The sequence below is a fragment of the Pseudophryne corroboree genome, chromosome 3, assembly GCF_028390025.1.
Source record: "Pseudophryne corroboree isolate aPseCor3 chromosome 3, aPseCor3.hap2, whole genome shotgun sequence".
Classification (NCBI taxonomy): Eukaryota; Metazoa; Chordata; class Amphibia; order Anura; family Myobatrachidae; genus Pseudophryne; species Pseudophryne corroboree.
This window is the reverse complement of record NC_086446.1, coordinates 499735354-499747575: the sequence shown is the minus strand read 5'-3', so window position 1 is coordinate 499747575 and position 12222 is coordinate 499735354. Positions and strand designations below refer to the sequence as shown.

The 12222-nt window shown below is 45.1% G+C and overlaps 1 protein-coding gene across 4 annotated transcripts in view; it reads right to left on the bottom strand.

Annotated features, from left to right (window-relative positions):
* Positions 1 to 12222, bottom strand: part of LOC135056157 (ketosamine-3-kinase-like) — a 101758-nt gene that overhangs the window by 69347 nt on the left and 20189 nt on the right. The gene's annotated exons all lie outside the window — the stretch shown is intronic.

The window sequence follows — 12222 nt, the reverse complement described above, 5'->3', positions numbered from 1 at the left end:
GGTGGGCATTACACACAGGTGCAGCAGTATATACTGCTGGAAATTTGGTGAGTTGTGATCAGAGATGTGCGGACAAGGTAGGCGGGGGCTCGGGGGGGGGGGGGGGGGGACGCTGCCTCACCTGTTTTAGACCAGTATTCTCCAGAGTTTTGACTATAAAAATTATTAGAATAATTCAAAGAAGATATCTCTGATATACAGTATTCTTTGTGTTTTTCAGTCAAAACTCTGGTGTATACTGCAGTATACCGCCTCACCTGGCCACCATACGTCACTGGTGCATTATACAGTAAATACTATACCGGTAAGAAAGAACCAGTTGATGTATATATAGAAGCACATTTTCTCATACAAAGAGACATAGTTATAATTTGTTCAGTATTGGTTTCCTATTACACGGGTTTCCAGTGACAATATAGTTACCGAATGTAATATGTTGCAAGTTAGCCATTAATTAACTCATCAACTGTTTAACAATATGGGGCAACTTAAAGAGCCAACTTGCTTTCATTCCAGCAAGTTTTCATAGTGTCTGCTGAAAACACACTGGTTTATTAAAGGAACAAATAGTGTGTGGTCCCTCGCTCTATGTTAAGCAAGCACTAGCGCTTGTGCCTAGGTTCCCCTAATATTTCCGAAACTAGCACTAGGTTTTACAAGTAAGGCTCGTGGAACTACGAGTAGAGACCCACAATGTAATTCATTGGCCCCAGTCAGTTGGCACCAAGGCTGGTTCTCCCAGGGGAGTGGGGCCCGCAAAAAATGCTGGCTAGGAGTAGTGGAAAGATGGTCAGGGGACCACCACGTAGGCCTCCCCTTTCTGGTTCCATTAACATTGGCTGGTCAAGCTTAGTGCCGGTATCAGAAAAATCAGGGGGACCCCATGCAACCCCTCTTCCCACTCACACAATTTTTCTGGTACCAGCCTAGGCACAAGTGCTAGGGCTGGTTTAGAAAAGACGTGACCATTGTTGAAAAATCTAATTTGCAGAAGGGAAATTCACTCATATGATTAATCCTTACAATATAAAATATATAGGAATGCTTACATGCATAATAAGTCCAGCTGCCATATCCATTATATTTAATAAGAGTATACCTTTGAAGAAGAAAGAACTAATCAGCTCCCAATACCATCTGTAGCCAGTAGTAACAAAACAGTTAGAGGCGGATGTTTAGATACCAAAATGTCCTCCAGCATAATGACACACTCCTTGGTCTGACCCATATAAAGGGGTGGCCCCCGACACAGAAATTCTCAGTGGATGTAAAAGCTACTAAGACTGTTGCATGCATATACAAGGTGCTCCTACGCCAACAAGCCCCAGCCGTAGCCCTTGAATGGAGAGGGGTCTGGCGGCAGTGTCGAACACACACGGGTCTAAAGGGGTGCTCCAGTAGCAATCACAAACAGCGGTACACCCCAGTTGCGGCAATGGTGGCAAAAGTTTCCAGCAGCAATACTCAGTCCATAAAGGGGCTACCGAACAACTGCAGCAGTAAATCATAAAATCAGTAAGCAAAAGTGCCCAGGTAATTCATCTGACCATTTTCGCTTCTTCCTGCAGAGACCACTTTTAGGACTGTATCCACTAGCGCACGCAGGGGGGGTTTCTGAGTACCTAGAAACCCCCCCTGGCCGCCGATTCATCGCCGCAGTTGACTGATTTTTTTTTTTTTTGGAGACGGAGTGATGCTGCAGCTGCCTCCATGAAACTACAGAGACAGCTTGCAGTGGCAGATAGCTGAAGCTAGGGGGAGCTGAAGTGCGCAGGTCCTCCCAAGCATTTTCTAATGGGCTGTGAGAGTGAGAGACGGCAGAGTGAAGCACTCTCTCTTCAAAACGTCTGTCCCGCTCGATATCTACGGTAGGAAAGTGCATGCATCTTCTCCTGCTGTCTGAATCATACAGAGACCATAACAACAACACCTAGTAGTGATTACTACAGAGAAGCAGTGAGTTCATAGAGGTCTGATGCACTCCTGAACAGCTCAAGCGAACATCTGAAAGTTTAACCCCATTATTTCCAACCCTGTGTAAGGTCCATGGGGCTTGTTCCAGCACACCTAGTATCACCATTTTGCAAACTGATTATTATATTGGCATTTTATCGGCGAATCGCGGCAATTTTTCGCCCGTTTTTTAATTCGACACAATTCGACCGTCAAATTCCGGCAAGTGGGTGCCGAAATTTACCATATTCAATAAAAAACGGATTCGACAGTCCCGCTGTCGAAAAACGGCCGATTTGACGGATTTTGATCCGATTTTTTAAAACGGGAAAAAACCCGAAAAAAAATTGCGTGGGGTCCCCCCTCCAAAGCATAACCAGCCTCGGGCTCTTCGATCCGGTCCTGGTTATAAAAATCCGGGGGGGACAATGACAGGGGATCCCCCGTATTTTTAAAACCAGCAGCGGGCTCTGCGCCTGGTGCAAAAAATACGGGGGACAAAAAGAGTAGGGGTCCCCCGCATTTTTTACACCAGCATCGGGCTCCACTAGCTGGACAGATAATGCCACAGCCGGGGGTCACTTTTATACAGCGCCCTGCGGCCGTGGCATTAAATATCCAACTAGTCACCCCTGGCCGGGGTACCCTGGGGGAGTGGGGACCCCTTCAATCAAGGGGTCCCCCCCCCACAGCCACCCAAGGGCCAGGGGTGAAGCCCGAGGCTGTCCCCCCCATCCAAGGGCTGCGGATGGGGGGCTGATAGCCTTGAGAAATTTGTGTGTCTCCTGTTTTTATTTGTTTTTTTTTCCCAGTAGAACTACAGGTACCAGCGGGCCCGTTTTTCTCCCGCATGCTGGTACTTGTGGTTCTCCAAGTACCAGCTTGCGGGGAGGCTTGCTGGGACTTGTAATACTACTGGAAAAAACAATATTCTTTCAAATTTCTCAAGGCTATCAGCCCCCCATCCGCAGCCCTTGGATGGGGGGGACAGCCTCAGGCTTCACCCCTGGCCCTTGGGTGGCTGGGGGGGGACCCCTTGATTGAAGGGGTCCCCACTCCCCCAGGGTACCCCGGCCAGGGGTGACTAGTTGGGTATTTAATGCCATGGCCGCAGGGCGCTGTATAAAAGTGACCCCCGGCTGTGGCATTATCTGTCCAGCTAGTGGAGCCCGATGCTGGTGTAAAAAATACGGGGGACCCCTACGCTTTTTGTCCCCCATATTTTTTGCACCAGCACCAGGCGCAGAGCCCGGTGCTGGTTTTAAAAATACGGGGGATCCCCTGTCATTTCCCCCCCCCGGATTTTTAGAACCAGGACCGGCTCGAAGAGCCCGAGGCTGGTTATGCTTTGGAGGGGGGACCCCACGCCATTTTTTTCCAGGATTTTACCATTCCATTTAAAAAAAAAATATATATATATTTTTTAAAATATATAAACAATACTTGTGCCTCCAAATTAGACAAACCAATTACCTAATCCCTTCTAATATAAATAGATATGCTATTACCAATAAAAAAAAACACCAAAAAAAAAACATGTTTTAAATTTTTTTTATTAGATTCCCCCACCAAAGTGTGGCGGATTGAAAATGACGAATTTACTGTCTAAAAGCACTGTTGTCGAAATTCCAAACTTCAATTGAATATACTTTTGGTGAATTGCTGCATTTGTACCATTGCAGAAATGTCGAATTTGACAAATGTCGAATTTCAAAAAGTCGAATTTGGAAAGTCCGTTTTTTTGACGGAAAGTACTGAATTGCATTGTCGTTTTTTTTTTTTGGGCGAAAAAGTCCAGTTTTTCGACAATTTCGGGAATTCGACCACAATTGCATATACCCCATAGTGTTTAAGTGTCAATATATGGGTATATATATATATATATATATATATATGTGTGTGTATATATATATATAATGTATGTATATTTACATATTCAGTGTATATATATATATATATATATATATATATATGATGGGGTTCAATATATATAGTTAGTAAGTGTGTGTATTTAAATGGTTGCTCAGGGACATTCATCACCGAAAAATGAAGGCCCACAGACACCTGCAGGCTATTCTAGTGTTTCAGTTTATAATAACCTTTGTTAGGGATACCTTGCCTAAGATTTTAAAAACCAAAACGTAGTAGCCTGCGGGTGTCTGTGAGTCTTCATTTTTGGGTGATGAAAAGTCCGTTAGTACCACCATTTCTGTAGTCAGCGGCACTCAGGGACTTCCAATGTGAAAAAAATCTGTTTCAAATTGTCACATATCAAAAGCCAATGTTTCGGGGCCTGCAGCCCCTTTGTCACATTGGAAGTTCCTGAGTGCCGCTGTCTTTTTTTTGTTCATGTGTCCCACTATCTACGGAAGGCAACGGGGCACAGTATACAAAAGTGAGTGGAGTGCCGGACTTCACTATACATACTGTATGTGTACGTGTGTGTGTGTATATGGTCACCTCAGCCTCCGCCCCCCGTGCTTGCCTCCACGTCCTCTTTGGAAACCCCTCTTCACAAATCCTGCGTTTGCCCCTGGTATCCCCATTTGAATCGCTGCAGTGCTTAGTGTGAGTCGCAGTCATCCTTAGCAAAGATGAAGTTACACTTTTCAGCAAAGATCAAGTTACACTTTTCAGCAAAGATCAAGTTACACTTTCCCAATATAAAAAAAAAGTTTCTTGTGCCGCTAAATTGCTAAGTCGTGGAAACAAATAAACCCTCCTACCAGTCCTGAACTTGTGAACAGCATCTGGTTTATGGCAAAGAAGGAATACCTATCTTTCTTGGTGAACAAGTGGACAAGTTTCATAGAACTTGGATGTCCTGGTATTCTAAGTACAATGCGGCGTAACATATGCAGACGTGATTTGTGTACAGAAGGAAATTCACGGATTCTCTCAGTGAAAAGTCCTTGTAGAAATCCACTAGATGGTGACGTTTCCCATCTGGAATTCTAGTGGAAAGAAACCAATGTAGGGATCATCCTCACTGTATGCGTTTCCCGCTTAAGTGTCGGTCAGTTGCATATAAAGTGGGAAGGAGTGTTGTGGAAGTAGCTTGGTTAAATCTTCCACCAGCATCACAAAGAAGTCCTTTAGTGTTTTGGTAAAAGCCACCAACATGGACGCTAAATGGACTCGTGGGATGACTGAGGAAACCACGGTTCAGGTTGGAGATGGACCAAAAGGGTCCGCAGGATACATTATGCGTAAGAAATATGGTGAGTATGCAGTGGCTTATAGTAATGAATGGGTACGTATTATTGAGAATGGTAAAATATCATTTTAAAAAATTGGTAGTTTTGATCCCGAGTTACTACATACAGTACAAAACCAAATATGCCTGATAAAATCATGCAAATTGAGAATAAAACATAATGATTGTCTAAACTTGTGGCAAGAAGAAGGTGAAGTACAAGGGAGATAGATTATGAATTAAAACCTAGTACCTCAGAAAAAGTGAAAGCAAGTGCGCCACCACAGCTATATGTGGATGGGAAAAGAGTTAGAGTTACAGCCTGTATAACTACAGAAAATGAAAAGAAATGTAACTTGAACCCTGTATTAACAAATGCTAAAAGTTTTTATTCAGGAGAAGATGATGACCCTACCCTGGTCTCGGCCATTTCTCATGCACTCAGCTTCCATGAGGGACAATATCCACTAGGTAAATGAGGAGTTGCAGCAGGAGCAGAAGAAGTGGCTGAGATCAGTGGAACTGGTAAGTATGGTGCCATTCATAGTACAGAGATGGTAAGGCCAAAAATAAATTCAGAAAATAGTGAAATAACTGGAGTATATCCTGTCCGCACGTTAGCAATTCCCAGTGGGAAATCGGACAGAGATGGGGTAATCCCTATTAGACACATGGCTATGTATTGCCCCTAGAATAGGTCAGAGTTGCAGTCAATTATAACAGATTTTCCAGACCCTAGGAAAGATCTGACTGGCTGTCAAAACTTTGTTAAGGACCTGGGTAATGCTCATGAGCCTACTAACAAAGATTGGCGGATAATATTTAGAGCTTGTCTTACTCCCAATATTAATATCCACAAATTTATCAAAGATTGTCGATTCGAAGATGACAGATCTTTGACTGATGAAGATAATCAAAATAATGTAAGAAAAATAACGAGTCAATTGGCCACATACTTACCAGTAGTAGTTGACTGGAGAAAAATATCCACCATAAAACAAAAAGATAATGAGACCACAATTGACTATTTCACAAGGGCTTTGCAAGAAATGGCTAAACATACCGGAATAACTGACATAAAAGATGATATGCATCATAGGGAGGTAGCCATCTCGATACTAATGGATGGTCTTAAGGAACCATTAAAAATAAGGGTGCAAATGTCCCTGTCCAATTGGAGAGGTATAACTGTAGATGCACTTAGGGAATCAGCCTTACAACATGACAAAAACATAGGTAAGCGTAAAGAGGAAAGGACGGAGAAATTGCTGACAGTAAGTATTCAGGCAATGGAAAATACCCCTACGTGACCTTACCAACACAACACATATGGGGAACACAAAGGAAGGAACATAACATGTTATAGTTGTGGTAAAGAGGGACACATATCTAGATATTGTTCAGAACCTAAGGAAACACGTAACTCCAACCTACATAAAAGAAACTACAAACCACATAGGAGGGAAACACATAGATACCCACAAAGGAGGGATTGGCGGGCACCCGAAATGCCACAGCAAGTACCCTCACATATCATAGCTGCAAATGCTTTGCAGGGAAGTCAGGGACAGCAGTGGGGGTTAGGTCACACCTGTATCTTACAGCCGGTTAGATTGACTTAAGATATTAAGGAAGAGCAAGAGGTCATAATTAATGTAGCTGGCACAAAGCAATCTTTCCTTATGGATACAGGGGCAGCCAGATCTGTTCTAAATTCTCCATTAGGTTTAAGAACCACAGGTAAAACTATTTCGGCAATGGGAGTATCTGGAAAAGTGCAACATTACACTTTAACAAAACCAGTAGAAGTTACGATTGGGCCTCTGCATGCCAAACACTCTTTTCTTCTGGCAGCAGTGGCCCGACTAACTTACTTGGCAGAGATTTGTTGTGTAAATTGAGATGTGTAATATATTGTACCCCTGATGGTATATTTGCAGACATCCCTGAAAACCATGCTCAAGAAGTATAAGATATGCTAAACACTCCTCAAAGACTAATATTGCATTCCACCGTTCTAGACTCATGTCCATCACAGATAGAGGAAATGATCTCGTAAATACCGGGTTCCCTATGGACTAAGGATGGACAGGACACTGGATTGATAGCTAATGTAGCCCCAGTAGTGATACAGTTAAAAGATGGCAGGATAGCTCCAAAAATGCCTCAGTATCCTCTGAAGCCAGAGGTAGAATTAGGGGTGTATCCTGTAATCAAAAGACTGTTGCAACAGGGAATTTTAATCAGGACATCCAGTACAGCCAACAATCCCATATTCCCAGTAAAGAAAAGCGGTGGGAGGTGCTTCAGATTAGTACAGGATTTAAGAGGGGTAAACAAAGTAGTTGAGAGTCAATTCCCCGTAGTGCCTAATCCAGCTGTCATCTTCATGCAAATCCCTTCCACCTCTACTCACTTTACTGTAATTGACCTTTGTTCTGCCTTCTTCACTGTTCATCTTCATCCCGACAGTCAATACATGTACATGGGGAGTACAATATACCTGGACCCGCCTTCCCCAAGGTTTCATTGACAGCCCAAGTATTTTCTTCCAGCATGACTGCTTACAATCCTTTCAGCCCAAAAATTGCCCAACAATTTATACAATATGTAGATGACTTGTTACTGTGCTTCGACTCATTTCTGTCTTCACTGGCAGATACTAAACAACTTTTGTTTCATCTCTCCCAGACAGAGTGTTAGGGTCTCCTGCCCTGTGCTGCCACGTCGTCATGGCAACCGGGAGACAAGTGCTAGCGGAGTAACCTGAGCGCAGCTGATACTCCGGTTCGGGTCTTTTGCTGTGCAGTGGTTACAGGCTCTGTGCACGGCAGGGGATCCGGTGCTGGTTTTTGTGCCCACAGTCTGTGAGGTCTGAGTGGGGCGTGGACAGCACCTGCTTTATAAGGCCTCTTCTCAGGTTAAGCAGATGCTGCTGAATCTTTGTTGGTTAGTCAGTTCCTGAAAGTTAGCCAGTACTGTGTAGCTTTGTATTTGTTGTTGCTTACTGCAAATAGGCCTGGGGATTTGGTACTACACTCTGCCAATCCAGACCTAGCAGTAAGACTGGAGTCAGTCGTTTAGCTTGCTGGGGTTCTTTTACTACTCTGTGAACTTAGCAAGTTTGCGGCTGTATTCTAAGACTTGCCTGCCTAAATCCTGTCTCACTGTGCAAGGTGTCAGGTGTCAGTTTAGTGGCAGTAAGCTGAACCTGTGCACTGCAAGTGAGAATTAGGATTGTGGAGACTCTCCTTGTGTCTATCATTCCATCTCTGACCAAGGAGTTGACTGCCACACCCGTTGGTAACCCTTTAGGGTTTTGCTGTTGCCCTTAGCAACAGCATTTCGGGTTCTCTACGTATTAAAACACAACATCTTGCTTTTCCCATATGAGCATTACTAATACTAGGGAGACACCCAGTTCCTTAGCCTCTGGGCTTCTCTGTTCACTTTGTGTGTATTTTGTTACCCTATCACCTTCTGTGTCTGTCTGTGAGTTCATTTGCTTTGCATACCTATCCGTTCAGACACCAGTACATTCCTGCAGGCACTGGTGTGCATAACAGTTCAAACACCAGTGCATTCCTGCAGGCACTGGAGTGCATAACAGTTCTGACACCAGTACATTCCTGCAGGCACTGGTGTGCATAACACAGAGCACAAGGTCTTAAATGATAAACTGCAGTTGTGCCAGACAAGGGTTAAAAACTTGGGACTGTTAGGCGCCGAGGGTCCGCCCGTCAGTGCGGCCCGGCGCCTAGCAACTAGGGACGCCGCATGCGGACAGCCGCCGGCTCCCTAGCAACGCTAGACGCCGGGCGCACGGAGCCGCTCAGACCCTAGCAACGGGGACGCCACTGTCGGACCGCGTTCCCCGTTGCTGGGTCTAGATTAATCACCTCATTGGTATCCTGGCCGTGCAGCATGCAGCTGCACGGCATGATTGTTAATTACCCTGTCTGGCTCCTGATTGGAGAGCTCCCAGTTAAAAGCACTCTCTGGACTTCTCACAGACGCCGGTAATAGCTTCCTGTTTGCTGTGTCTGTTGCAGAGAGTTTTCCAGTCCTGTCTATCCGGTCGTTCCTGTCCTCAGTGGTCCAATACTCGGAAGTTGTCATCTTTTCCTGGAGTCCTGACCGAGCACCTTTAACATCCTGTGGTGTTCGTGAGTCGCGGCGTAGCCGTGTGTTGCGGCTTGACCGCTTACTATTTATTATTTGGTTATATTGTGTTTCGGAGCTTTTGCGGAGGATTCCGCTCCCACAAATCCACTCTGGTATCCAGCGGTGCTGGATAGGAGTAACGGATTCGTGGATTTTTGGTTGTCCTTTTCCCTGGCGGTTTGTCCGCACATACTTCTGGTTTAAGTTAGTTAGCTTGTAGCCCCTGGCCTGGTTGCTTAGTCAGAGGGCCCCTTGTTATCACCCTGTCTCGGATTTCCCTTTGTCTCCCATTAAGACCTGAGGGGGCATCGGAGTTGGGCAGACATAATCCGCCCTTCAAACGCGGCTGCCATGGGCTCAAGCAACCATAGTCTCGCAGGGGATTTCTGATAACACGGGCGAGACAACGGAGTTAGGGCGCCAGGGGTTACTAGGCTTTCCTGCTCCCGTAACCAGCATTCCATTCCAGTACTCTGACCTCCGTCATAAGATCACCTCTGGTCAGACGTACTGGTATCATAACATTATTACCGGCCAGACTAAAATTTAAAATTAAACAGGGTTTGATTTTTTCCCTTATTTCAGTTTGGAAGATTTGTCGGCCTCATGAATCCCACTGGTGTAGGGCCAAATCCTGGCCAGCTTCTAGTTAGTCAGATTCAAGAACTTACTCAGATGGTTCAGGATCTATCCCTTCGGGTGAGGTCACAGGAAGATCTGTTACGGACTTCCCCGAGGGTCGTTCCTGAACCAAAAATGCATTTGCCTGACCGTTTTTCTGGGGATAGAAAGCAGTTTTTTAATTTTAAAGAGTCTTGTAAACTTTATTTTCATTTAAGACCAGTCTCCTCAGGTACGGAATCTCAGCGGGTCGGAATTATTATTTCTTTACTTCAGGGGGATCCCCAGACCTGGGCTTTTGGTTTAAGAACTGACGATCCGGCATTGTTGTCTGTAGACGCCTTTCTGGGGTCTTTAGGGCTATTGTATGATGACCCTGATAGAGAGGCATCCGCCGAGAGTCATTTGCGTGCTCTCAGACAGGGTAAGAATCCCGCAGAGATTTATTGTACGGAGTTTCGCCGTTGGTCGAACGACTGTGGATGGAATGACCCAGCCCTGCGCAGTCAGTTTCGCCTCGGCTTATCTGAGTCTATAAAAGACAGTCTCCTTCAGTATCCCGCTCCTGAGACTCTTGATAAACTCATGGAGCTTTCTATTAAGATTGATCGTCGTCTCAGAGAGCGGAGGGCTGAAAAAGGAGCATCTGTCGGGTCTACTCCTGGTGTTTTTTCCATTCCTGTGGACATAGAGGAGCCCATGCAGATAGGTCTCTCCAAGCTGTCTCCTGAAGAAAGAACCAGAAGGCAAAATTCTGGTCTTTGTTTGTACTGTGGGAGTAAGGGACATTTTGCCCGTAATTGTCCGAACAAGTCGGGAAACGCCTCGACCAAGTGAATTGTGAGGGGGTTCACTTTGGTCTGCAGCTTATCTCCTCAAATAATTCACTGTTAGTCCCAGCTAAAGTTTCCTTTGGCAGCCTCTGTTCCTCGGTGTCGGCTTTTGTTGACAGTGGAGCTGCAGGGAACTTTATGGACTTAACGTGGGCCAAGGCCTTAGGTATTCCTCAGTTAGCCTTGGGTAGGTGTATCACCATGCATGGTTTAGATGGGAGTCCCTTGTCCAATGGGGTTATTTCTCTCTGTACACCTCCTGTACTATTTTCGGTAGGAGCTCTTCATTCCGAAAAAATTGAATTTTTCCTTACCCATTGCCCAGCAGTTCCAGTGGTTCTGGGTCACCCTTGGCTGGCCTTTCATAATCCCATCATTGATTGGCAGTCGGGGGAGATCTCACAGTGGGGTACCATCTGTAATAAAGAATGTATTACGCTTCCCATCAGAATAGCTGCTGTCATTCCCGCACCCATTCCTGTGGAATACCAGGATTTTGTTGATGTATTTTCCAAGGGCAATGCGGACATTCTGCCTCCCCATCGGCCTTATGATTGTGCTATTGAGCTAATTCCTGGTGCCACTTTGCCTAAGGGAAGGTTATATGCATTGTCCGGACCAGAAACTGTGGCTATGAATGAATATGTTAAAGAAAGCCTAGGGAAAGGATTTATCAGGCCGTCCAAATCCCCTTTAAGTGCAGGCTTCTTCTTTGTGGAGAAGAAGGATGGATCACTCAGACCTTGCATTGACGTTAGAGCCTTGAATAAAATCTCAGTAAAAAATACTTACCCTTTGCCGCTGATTTCTGTCCTCTTTGATCAGCTACGTTCGGCTGTGATTTTTTCTAAGATTGACCTGAGAGGAGCATATAACCTCATCCGAATCAAGTCAGGGGATGAGTGGAAAACGGCATTCAGTACTCAGTCGGGTCACTATGAGTATCTGGTTATGCCATTCGGCCTGTCTAACGCTCCGGCAGTTTTCCAGGATCTCATTAACGATGTGCTCCGTGATTTTCTTGGAAGATTCGTAGTAGTCTATTTAGACGATATCTTGATATATTCTGACTCTATTGAACAACACGTTACCCAGGTGCGTCAGGTTCTAAAAAAATTACGTGAAAATCACCTATATGCCAAGCTGGAGAAGTGTGAATTTCATGTCACGGAGGTATCCTTTTTAGGGTACATTATTTCTCCTCGGGGATTCTGTATGGAACCGAAGAAGCTCCAAGCCATCCTTAGTTGGGCGCAACCCACCAACTTAAAAGCAATTCAGCGCTTTTTAGGGTTTGCGAATTATTATAGAAGATTTATTCACTCTTTCTCCGACCTAGTTGCTCCCATTGTGGCACTGACTAAGAAGGGAGCGGATCCAACCAACTGGTCACGTGAAGCTGAGTTATCTTTTCAGGCCTTGAAACAAGCCTTTGTCTCAGCCCCGGTCCTCAGA